The following is an 11,726-nucleotide window of genomic DNA, read 5'->3' on the forward strand; positions in this document are numbered from 1 at the left end:
TTTTTGGCAGTAGGGAAAGCTGGAAAGTCCCCCTGTCTGCCTTCTTGAAGAATGGATAATTTGGGGGCAAGATTGGTTACAGTGCTGCTGCAAAGATGATGAGCACTTGGTGTGGTGAGTACAAGTATCTGTGCTTTCACTGTGGTTAGTGCGTCTTGTTTGTCTGCTTGTCTTGACTTTTGGGATGATCCTGTATCTACTAGCATCCAGTCCTAACCCCTCACATCTGACTACACACTCCTGTCTTTCCATTAAGAATATACACATACTTGGTTGCCTCCGATTACAGAGGTCTCTGTGTCTCTGGTCCTAGAAAACCTGTGATGGGTTGTTTTGGCCAATTTAGTTCAAAGTATTAGAAGAATCCTTTTTAATTCTTTTGCTAGTCATTTGACTGGTGTATTTGTGTGTGTGTGTGTGTGTGTGTGCACGCGTGCTCACACATATGTGTGTGTGGAATTGGCTTACATGATGATGGGGGTGAGTAAGTAGACTTTGTACTCTACCTCCATGCCTGGGGTGGGAGCCTGAGGCTCCGGGTAGACAGAAGAGAAGAATAAGGGCTGGAATCGCATGAGCAGAAGCTGAAATACCACGACTGAATGGACTGAAACCCATGTTCATTCTTGATTCCGCTGACATTGGTGACAAGGGTATCCTACAAAGCCTGCAACCCTTCTTCATGTAGCTGAGACACACACTTGGCTTAGCCACTGCTTTAAACAAAGGGACTGATTCAGCAGATCAGAAAGATCTGGAGCTGTTGCCTCCCTTCGAGCCTCCAAAAGCTCGCACAGTCTCCCCTGTGGCCCAGAAACATCCAAGAAAGGAGTTTTGGGGAGTGTAGTTACACCTAGGCAAGTTGGATCATTGCAAGGAAACTACACTGGGAGAATCTTTAATGATGGTGGCGGTGATACTGACAGCAGCTGACATTTGTCGAATGAGTGCCTTCCATTTGTTAGGCCCTGGGCTGAGCTTTTCATATGATTATTTCATCAGGTCCTGACTACACTTCTCTGAACTAGGTTCTATTATCTACCTCACAGATAAGAGCCTGAGACACAGGGACATTCCATAATTTGCCAGACTGCACGCAGCCAGCAAGTGGCAAAGCCATGATTGGAGCCCAGGTGGTTTTTAAACAACCATTTTCAAAATATCACCTGCATAGCATAAGTTTCTCTAGACAAATGGTTAATTTTCCACACTCATTAAAATGTCAACTTTGCCTCAAAAGGGAAGAGTGGGGTGTGTGTGTGTGTGTGTGTGTGTGTGTGTGTGTGTGTGTGTAAACATTGACTGGGAAGAATATCCATTTAGCCATTTGTCCTTCACAAATAAGATTAGTAAATTCAGAAGATGGAAATTTAGACAACTAGTTAAGTAATTTATCCCAAGATAGTTAGTGTATCTCTGGTACAAAAGGGTGTCATAAGTTTTTTTTCCATCTCACTACAAATGCTGTAATGATTCTAATACACTTTAAAGGTGCCATTTGTATAAAATTAACTACATCCATGACGTCCTGTAACACATTGTACCTTTTTTCCTGTCATTTGCTTGCTTATGAATAATGCAGTGAAGAATATTCACTTGTGGTGCTAGCTCACAGACTCACTCTGGAATTCTCTCTTTATTCCAGCCAGAGCAGCTGTTCTATCAATGGTTGTTTATATATATTTTTTCCATAAAACATTGCTTTTTACCTAAGAAATAATTTAGGATTAAGACTGTATCTTCTCCTCTGATAGTTCTTTCTATTGGCTCACAAAAAGTAGCTTTTCAATGTGTTTTGTTATTGAAATAGAATCTGTAATATTCTAAAATGTTTAAGCTCGATGCATTAGCAACATCTGTATTTTCATCCAAGTGTGAAACAGTTTTACCACACTATGAGTTTCTTCTAACATTGTTCTTTCAATTTTTCAATGATGTTTTCCACATCCTCTAGCATATTTGCTGACAAGAGTGGATTTTATTTTGCTATTAAATTGTCTTTCGTGTATAATTTCAGTCATTTTTAATGCATCTAAAAGAACAAGTGTTTCCCAAATTTGTAGGGTTTGTCTCTTATTTTTAAGTAAGAAAACCCCCAAAAGGCTTCTCAGCATTTACCATTAAAGCTCAGTGAAGTTTTATAAGATATACTATTATCACTTGCTGAAAAATTGAGGTATTTTCATGTTCTTGATACTTAATTTTAAGATGAATCATTGATTTTTAGCCAATATTTATATTGCAAATGATTAATGATTTCCTTGATGCAATTTTTTAGCTTAATTTTTATCAGAGCTAATTATTTCAACTTTGTGTTTAAACTCATTCATATTGTACTAGGACAATAGAGTGATCACATCTAATATTTTCTTCCTTTTTTGTGGGGGGAGAGAGAGAGAGCACTCGAGACCATGAGCGGGGGAGGGGGAGAGAGAGAGAGAGAGAGAGAGAGAGAGAGAGAGAGAGAGAGACACTTTAGCAGGCTCCACTCCCAGTGCAGAGCCCCACACAGGGCTCAATCTCATGACCCATGACCTGAACTGATATCAAGAGTTGGGCATTTAACTGACTGAGCCACCCTGGTGCCCCCTTTTCTTTGCTCTTAAATTATGCTTTCATTAGTAATGCTCTTTTCAATTTTGATTTCTTTGCAGACATCTTTTAGAATCAACTTCCCATTTATTGGTTTAATTTAAATCTAGGAAATATAACCCATAACTCTACAAATTTGAGTCGGTGGAGTGGTCATGTATCTATGACAAGCTGTGGCACAGGTGGGTGGGTGGGAGCTTCTATTTTCATTCCACATAACAAACATTAGACGTGATCTCTTTTGCATTGTTGGTGGGAATGCAAGCTGGTGCAGCCACTCTGGAAAACAGTATGGAGGTTCCTAGGGGCGCCTGGGTGGTGCAGTCGGTTAAGCGTCCGACTTCAGCCAGGTCACGATCTCACGGTCCGGGAGTTCGAGCCCCGCGTCAGGCTCTGGGCTGATGGCTCGGAGCCTGGAGCCTGTTTCTAATTCTGTGTCTCCCTCTCTCTCTGCCCCTCCCCCGTTCATGCTGTGTCTCTCTTTGTCCCAAAAAAAACAAATAAACGTTGAAAAAAAAAATTAAAAAAAAAAAGAAAACAGTATGGAGGTTCCTCAAAAAACTAAAAATAGAACTACCCTACAACCCAGCAATTGCACTACTAGGCATTTTTCCATGGGATACAGGTGTGCTGTTTCAGAGGGGCATATGCACCCCCATGTTCATAGCAGCACTTTCAACAATAGCCAAAGTATGGAAAGAGCCCAAATGTCCATCAATGGGTGAATGAATAAATAAAATGTGGTATAATATATATATATATATATATATATATATATATATATATATATACACACACACACACACACACAACGGAGTATTACTTGTCAATCAAAAAGAATGAAATCTTACCATTTGCAACTACGTGGATGGAACTGGAGGGTATTATGCTAAGTGAAATTAGTCAGAGAAAGACAAAAATCATATGACTTCACTCATATGAGGACTTTAAGAGACAAAACAGATGAACATAAGGGAAGGGAAGCAAAAATAATATAAAAACAGGGAGGGGGACAAAACAGAAGAGATTCATAAATATGGAGAACAAACAGAGTTACTGGAGGGGTTGTGGGAGGGGGGATGGGCTAAATGGGTAAGGGACACTAAGGAATCTACTCCTGAAATCATTGTTGCACTATATGCTAACTAATTTGGATGTAAATTTAAAAAAAAAATAAAAAATAAAAAAAAAGAAGTGATCTTTCCCCATAACTTTTAGATTAAAAAAATAGCTGTAACTGGGAGTTCTAACATGCTCTTATGGAGGACGTTTTTGACACTAGAGGAGCTTGGAGATGGGGGCACAGGAGAAGGGAGCCCAGGAAGCTGCTAAGCCTGCATTACTCCTCAGCTGTTAGCCTTTGCTGAGATTATGCGGTGACATTTGGACATCAAACTGGTGCCATGAGGCGATAGCTTCTTAATGACAAATGGAACGTGCATTGGCCCAGCCTCTCTCTGCAGTTCTCTCTCTGTGAATTTCTGTGGAAGGACAAGGATGCTCAGTTGGCACAAGATAGGATTCAGAAATCCAAACATAGGCACATTTGCCACTATGACTTCAATCATTTTGATTCTTGGATAAAGTGATCAATGACAACAGAACGTTCCTGGCAGGAAGGTAAGTTTCTATGAAATCGCTGTGTAAAAACATATGGCTTTAATATATTTACATCTAAGTACCTACCTCCTGCACATTTGATTTCATTCAATAGTATTCCATAATTTGTTCTATATTTCTATAAAGAGGATACTAAAGTGCTAATCTGAAACAATTTAGGGCACAACTAGTTACTATGAGAGTCTCAGAATTCCTCTCCTTTTGTATATTATGTTGGCTATTGACACACAATTGGGGTGCATTATTAACACATACTGAATGGAGTTCACGGAAGAAAAATAGACAATTGATAGTGTTTGGGGATGTATTTACTGTGAAAACAGTCACTCCTGACCAATTCTGCTAGTTCTGTCTATAGCCTTGTTTCAGTGACATTCTGTATAATATGCACTTTGCTACCCAATTACAACATGTAAACTGTGAGTTGGAAAAGGACCTTAAGATTTTGACTCTGGAGAACAGATATTTTCTCACTAGTATCAGTGAAGTTGTATGGGATGGAATTCAGAATTGAAAATGGTGATTCAGCCCTTCTGAATGGATTTAGCTCTTAGATAGTATTTTTCGGCAGGGTCTAAGGCTCAACCATGATGGGCATGTATACACTGTACAAACAAGGGCTGTGAAGGAGAAGGCAGAGTGATCTTATATGTCACAAATGTCTAAGCTGCACAGAAAATTACAGATACCAGTGAACATTTAAGGAGACTAGACACATGCAAATAAATGTTATTCTAGGAAAATTATTTAACTTACCTGGCCAGGTGAACAAACTGATAACACTAACAACAGGTGCACAAGGGATGTGGGGCAGATTCTTAGACTGTGCTCTTTAGGCATTAGGATTGCTTCTTTGGCTAAATGTAGAGAATCAGGGATAATCTTCGCAGATCTTGAAACTTTTATTTTCTGTAAGGTAGAACATTGTTTCTCAAAATGTGAATATACAACACCGACATCAAAATCTTATGGTATATACTTTATAATTCAAGTTCTTCAGCATTCCAAAGATTTAATAAATTGTGCATATGGCGCCAAAGTTTCTGATTTTTAAAGCCAGACATTCTTGGTGCTACTTGGTGCTACTTATCTACTCAGAAAGTTTGAGATCTGCAAAGACAGAGGAAACAATTGGCTGAACTTGATTCTCTGAATGCCATCTAACAGAAGTTGGTGAGAAACTTCAGGAAGTTGAAGTCAAGGAAGAAGAAATTGAGAATAACTAGTGTGTTTTGATCTCCTAATGACAGCAGATTTCAAAAGCTGAAGTAAAATGTTAGCTCCATTTCAAAGCACCAGTCTTTGGAGAAAAACAGCTTGAGATGGTTGAGCTCTTCCAACCTGGTTCACTGTGCAATGATTTAACTGCCACATGATGAGTAGGGTGTGGCATACCAAGATATCAATGCGGCTGTCTGTGCAAGAGCTCTCTGAGCAAGAGCTATCTGTGCGGCTGTCTGTGCAAGATCCATTTCTGAAAGGATGTGCACGAGGTTGAGAAGGAGGTTATGGATTCTCTATTCAAGGTCAAACAAGATACTGGTACAGAATTTAGGGTATAAGGAAGGCTGTGTGCTGAAATGAGCTGAGGCCAAAATGTGAACCACAACACAAGCTTATTCATTTACTCATTTATCTCTGTAGGTTTTTTTTGTTTTGTTTTGTTTGTTTGTTTTTTACAAAAATGAGAAAGGTCTTCCTATTAGGGTTTCTGGTGAAATGATAAGGGTTCACCTCTTTAATTTTTTTTTTTTTAACGTTTATTTATTTTTGGGACAGAGAGAGACAGAGCATGAACGGGGGAGGGTCAGAGAGAGGGAGACACAGAATCTGAAACGGGCTCCAGGCTCTGAGCTGTCAGCACAGAGCCCGACGCGGGGCTCGAACTCATGGACCGTGAGATCATGACCTGAGGTGAAGTCGGCCGCTTAACCGACTGAGCCACCCAGGCGCCCCAGGGTTCACCTCTTTAACTGTTGTTTTATTTCTAAGTTATTTTCACGCACAAAGAAAGGTGTTGAAAGTACTTAGATAAAAACCAAAATACTATGGAAAGGAGACTGTTCTTCCCCAAACAGAAATGGATTGGAACATGGCACTGTCACTCATTCATTGTGGGACTTTAGGAAGTTCCTTACGTCTTTAAGCATTTTTCTATTCTTCTGATCTTAAAAATGGAGAGAAAAACATTGGTTCATAGATATGGTATGGGCAATAAAGATATAATAATACTCTTGTGCAGTTGCATGAAATGTTATTTTTGTTTTTTGTTTTTTGTTTATTTTTGAGAGAGAGAGAGAGAGAGAGAGAGAGAGAGAGAGAGAGAAGGAGAGAACAAGCAGGGGGGATAGGCAGAGAGAGAGAGATGGAGAGAGAGACTCTCAAGCAGGCTCTGCACTGTCAGCACAGAGTCCAATGCAGGGCTTGAACCAATGAACCTTGAGATCATGACCTGAGCCAAAACCAAGAGTCAGGCGCTTAACTGACTGAGCCACCCAGGTCCCTCCAAAATATTATTTTTTTTAAAAAGTTAACTTTTTGGCTCAAATTTCTTCTTACTCTATTAAAGGCATTTGCAAATTAAATTGGAAATTACTGAATCTGGTGGGTCATCTTTGAAACATGTGGAAAACAGGAGAAGACATGTGGAAATCATGTCAAGACAACACTATTTTGATTTTTCTATGGAGAATGAGGTCAGGTTTAGAAAAGTAAAGATCAGTTTAACATGAATATTTGACAAGATTTTTACCCATATTATTAAGAGAATGGAAGGTTTGCTTGTATGAAACATAAATTGATGTACAATAGATCCAGACAGGAATTCACTATGAACAAGTCACATCAGACTGAATTTCTTTTGTTGACATGGTTATTGAATGCCTAGATCAGGGAATCTTGTTGGATGGAAGTATACAATGAAATCTACATCTGTTTGTATTTAAAAAAAACTAAACAGCTGTAGTTTTAATTGTTGGATGAGGAACTGATTGGATATTGATCCTTTTTCATGTGCTAAAAGCTATACTGAGGCAGATGTAAAAAGTTAAGGGTTTACTTGAGAAAAGTCAAATTGGGCACCATCCAATCTAGCAGACAGGAGCTCCAAGGAGTTGTACAAAAGGAAGAACTTTTATAGGCAAAAGGGAATGAGAACAAGGAAGTTATCCTAGGCCGAAATGTGGATTAGTTATTACAAAATTACTTTCCTTTTTGGGATGACAGGGGTTTAACCAGTGCTGATCAGGTGATTCTTGATTGACTGGTTTAAGATTCCTTTTCTGGGAGAGCTAAAAATGTAATGAAGTCTCGGTTTAGCAAAAAACAACTCCATATTGGGCATGCTGTCTTTTAAGAGTTTTTCCCTTTTGATCAGACTCTTACCTGAGAGATGTGATCAAAATTTAAGGCATTAGTGCTACTCCCAGCTACCTCTCTGGAGTTTTTGGCTGAATCACTGTGTGGTATTCACAGGTGTTGAAACCAAGTTCATATTCTTTAAGTTGGTTATTCTTTTTCCTTCTCTGATGTTCTAATCTTAGGGAGATCATTTCTAGGTGATTAGGAGCTGCAAACATGCATTTAAAGCTTTTGAGAGAATACAGGGCACCAGGGACATTACTATGATTATTGTAAGTAGGATAATTTCCAATGTCTTGAGTGCACTTCAGACCCATGGTCCACAAGACTCAAAGCAATCAGAATCAAGTAAGTCAAAGAAAGGCTCCCTTGAAGAAGTCACTTTAAAAAAAAGTATTTATTTTTGAGAGAAAGAGAGCTCGAGTAGGGAAGGGGCAGAGAGAGGGGACAGAGAATCCAAGGATCTGAAGCAGGCTCCACACTGATAGCAGCGAGCTCCATGCAGGGCTCAAACTCAGGAACCACAGGATCATGGCCTGAGCCAAAGTCGGATGCTCAACCAACTGAGCCACCCAGCCGTCCCAAGGGAGTCACTTTTGAAAGCCAGCTGTCTTGTTCAGTAATCTTATGTAGCGGAGTCTAAACTCTCCGGAAGTGTCAATCCGAAGCGAAGCAAGTGGTGTAGGGAACTGTACAAACACCTCCTTGCTCTGCTACAGGATAATCAAGGGCTATCCTGTTATCGACAACAGCTTTGTCCAGAGGGTGTAGGGGTTTTGTGGGTCAGCCATCGTGTTAGCAGCTGGTTCTGCAACATCGTCAGTACTGATCTGCCAAAGGAAGCTAATTGTGTTTTCATTCTTTTTAACGTTTTATTTATTCTTGAGACAGAGAGAGAGAGAGAGAGAGAGCGCACGTGAGCAGGGGAGAGGCAGAGAGAGAGGGAGACACAGCATCTGAAGCAGGCTCCAGGCTCTGAGCTGTCAGCACAGAGCCCATGTGGGGCTCAAACTCACAAGCTGTGAGATCATGACCTGATCCAAAGTCGGACGCTCAACCAACTGAGCCACCCAGGCACCCCAAAAGGAGCTAATTTGGAATCATGAATGCCCCTTGGTAACTCCTTTTTGAGGAAACAAAGATCCAGAGCCACTCCCAAAGATAAGCAACAGGAGAAAAGAAAAAGACTCCGACAATTCCCCTGAGAGCTGGCACAATCAGTAGGGTGAGAGCCACCAAGGGGGTGCAAGGCACATTTCTGTTCGGCCACATTTTGGGGGACCTCAGCCTGATGCCCTAAGCCATCACAGGTCACAAAATGAGACACACCAGAAGGTGGTCTATCCCCGGGAAAGAAAGCATCGACAATCAGTGGGCACCTGAAGATACGATCACACGTCACAATCCAAGATCTAATCCTTACATTTTTTTTTTTCCCTGCCAATCTGAATTGGAAAAGGAAAGGACAAATGTGAAATTTGACCTTCCTCACTCTATGAGGGACCATAGATAGAGACCTAGAAAGCTAACTTTGGTAATAATTTTTTTTAAAGTATATTTATTTTGAGAGGGGGGGGAAGAGAGAGAGAGAGAGAGAGAGAGAGAGAGAGAGAGAGAGAGAGAGAGAGAGAGGGAGCATGAACACATGAACAGGGGAGGGGCACAGAAAGAGGGAGAGAGAGAATCCCAAACAGGTTTCGCACTGTCAGCATAGAACCCAACGCAGGGCTCAGACTCACAAACCGTGAGATCATGACCTGAGCCAAAATCAAGAGTCCAACGCTTCACTGATTGAGCTACCCAGGCTCCCCCACTTTGGTAAGAATTCTTACCCTTCGCTGGCTCTGCCAGTTCTCCCAGGATCCTTCTGCAGGTTCCAGAGCGAGTGGGGCGTCCCTCTGGGGTGATCACCAGAAACTGTAGAGGAGGACAAATAATTTTCCCTCCAACCTCTGAGGTGAGTTCTTTGGGGCCCTTTTTCTCTAGGGCACCTCCTAAATAGGTGCGCTTATCTAAGATGGTTAGAAGTTCTCCGCTGTGGCCCCTGCTAGTCAAGATTATCTTTGGTAAATTAACCTGCTTATTGAACCTTAAAACAAAATCTCTGTCACCTGAGGCCTCACACTGCACGCACCCCCACACCTGTTAGGAAGTCGAGCCAGTCTAACCCGGACCGGTCTGGTTTTTAAGTGGCGCCTGGTCCCCTTTTCAAGTCAGACCTGGTCTGGTCTTCAAGTTGAACCGGGATGGTTTTTAAGTCTGAGCTGGTGTCCTGCGGCCGGTCTGGGAGCCAGGTGGGGAAAAAGAGATGCCTTGAGGGTAGAGGCTCCTTCCTGACAGAAGCCGAGGAGCCGGGATCCCAGAGGGGCCCCCCACCACCTCCAACGGGACAGCAGCGAGCTCAGGGGCTCAGCAGGTGCCTGTGGGGCCGGGGTGCTCCTTTCTCCTGGGGGCTCTCAGGGGCTTCCTTGGCTTCCTTCTTCTGATACTGGAACTATTATAAGATAAGCCGAGAAATATTAAACATTTTAACAATTTATTGAGCAAAGTCGAAGCAAATCGAGCAGTATGCAACCTAGCAGGGAGAGGAGCTCGGGGGAGCGGTGCAGGCAGGATGAGACTTTTATAGCCCGAAGGGAGCAGGAAGAAGGAGGTTTTTCCTGGTTATTGCAAGGTTCCTTTCTTTTAGGGGATGGCAGGAGCCTATGGGGCAGGTGACTTAACTGGTGTTGGTCAGGCGATTCCTGAGTGGCTTAAAGTTCCATTTCTGGGAGAGCAGAAGGTGTAGTTAAGCCTGGGTTTGGTGATCTGGGGCTCGGTTACGTAAGCAACTCCATACGGGGCTTGTTGTCTTGTTTTTACCGTATGCTGTTAATTCTCCTCAGAAACCAACTGGGTGGTTGTCCCCCTTGAAATCTGATACCAACTAAGTTTGATGAGCCTCCGGCTTGGGTGGTTTTCCTTTGCCGCTGTTTTCCCAACAGTCCACTGCTTTCCACCTAAGGACCAGTAGGGTGTGTTTTGAAAGCGCGTGTGGGTGCAATCCAGAGCCAGGCTGTGGATCCCCACCTCTGCCAAAGAAAAGACCCCTCCAGTCTGCAGAGAGGGCACTTATTTGCGTTTTATTCCTGGGGGAAGCTGCCTTCGTTTTTGTTCCGTATTTTAGCCTCTGATCCCAAGTCCAGACTTTCCTCAAGCTCTGCTCTTCTATTTTGGGCTTTTACGACCTGTACTAGTTTGCTACTTAGGCAAACCACTTCCTTCGAAGAGTGGTTCTCAAGTTTGATTCAAGAAGTTAAGTTGCTCTCTACGCATAACCCAGGAATGAGGAGAGCCAGTTGAGAATTCAAGTTTTCAGTAATTCCCCTGCCCGTGGTCCCGAGAAATGGGATGATGGAGCGCCCACCTGGCCAGCTGCAGTGAATACTTTCAGGGATTGCCTTGCTCGTGGTCCCGAGCTCCTGGCCTTATATTTGTTGCTTCTCAGGTTTGTCTGGAGCTCTTTCCTGGTGGTCTTGGGTGAGTGTTTCCTCCAGGTTTTTATTTTTCCATCAGTGTGTTTTCTATTTTCCTGGGCTGTTACTCTGTTTCATGTTTTCCAACTCCCCTTATGATTTTCTGCTTCCCTTTATATTTGGTTTTTGCTCTTTTAGTGGGACCTCAAGGGATAGAGAAGGTAAATAGACTTTGGGTCTTTGGGTCACAATATTTAGGCAGTAGCTTTATGGGGTAAACAACAAAACAAGAAAGCAATCTCAGTCATGCTGATACAGTATGGAGAAATGTTGATGCACCATTTTAGACCTTAGAGAAGTAGAAACTTACCTACTAGAACACTGAAATAAGTGTTATCCAAATTTTAGAGTTGAAGAAATGCTGTTTAAAATATGTGGTTACTTGGCCTCTCCTAGGGTTGGTGCAAGCTTTGTGATTCCAGAGGCAAAGTTGTATAGTCATAAAAACATTACAAAACATTGGAGGAGTTGAAAATAACAGACGTGTTGGTGCTCTTTTTCTTCTCTTTCTTTTTAAAATTTTTCCATCTAGAATTTGGCTGATATGTTTTTACGTAGTTGTGTCAAACGTTCACAAGTGGAAGTAAAACCACTGAATCACGGAGGTGGTAATCAGTAAAAGCTTATTTTGCACACAAG

The 11,726-nt window shown here is 41.9% G+C and overlaps 1 long non-coding RNA gene across 3 annotated transcripts; it reads right to left on the reverse strand.

Annotated features, from left to right (window-relative positions):
• Positions 1-3,705: 3,705 nt before the first annotated feature.
• Positions 3,706-11,042, reverse strand: LOC123381111. 3 transcript variants are annotated; one of them, XR_006587634.1, is made up of 5 exons: positions 10,297-11,042; positions 9,792-10,066; positions 9,405-9,489; positions 4,969-5,121; positions 3,706-4,073 (listed from the first exon to the last, which is right to left on the reverse strand). It is a non-coding gene; the product is annotated as an uncharacterized LOC123381111 (long non-coding RNA). The 3 variants fall into 3 exon arrangements; XR_006587633.1 differs by having other exon boundaries at positions 9,792-11,000; XR_006587632.1 differs by lacking the exons at positions 9,792-10,066; positions 10,297-11,042 and having other exon boundaries at positions 9,405-9,542.
• Positions 11,043-11,726: the final 684 nt, after the last annotated feature.

Source organism: Felis catus, chromosome D3 (assembly GCF_018350175.1).
Source record: "Felis catus isolate Fca126 chromosome D3, F.catus_Fca126_mat1.0, whole genome shotgun sequence".
Lineage (NCBI taxonomy): Eukaryota > Metazoa > Chordata > Mammalia > Carnivora > Felidae > Felis > Felis catus.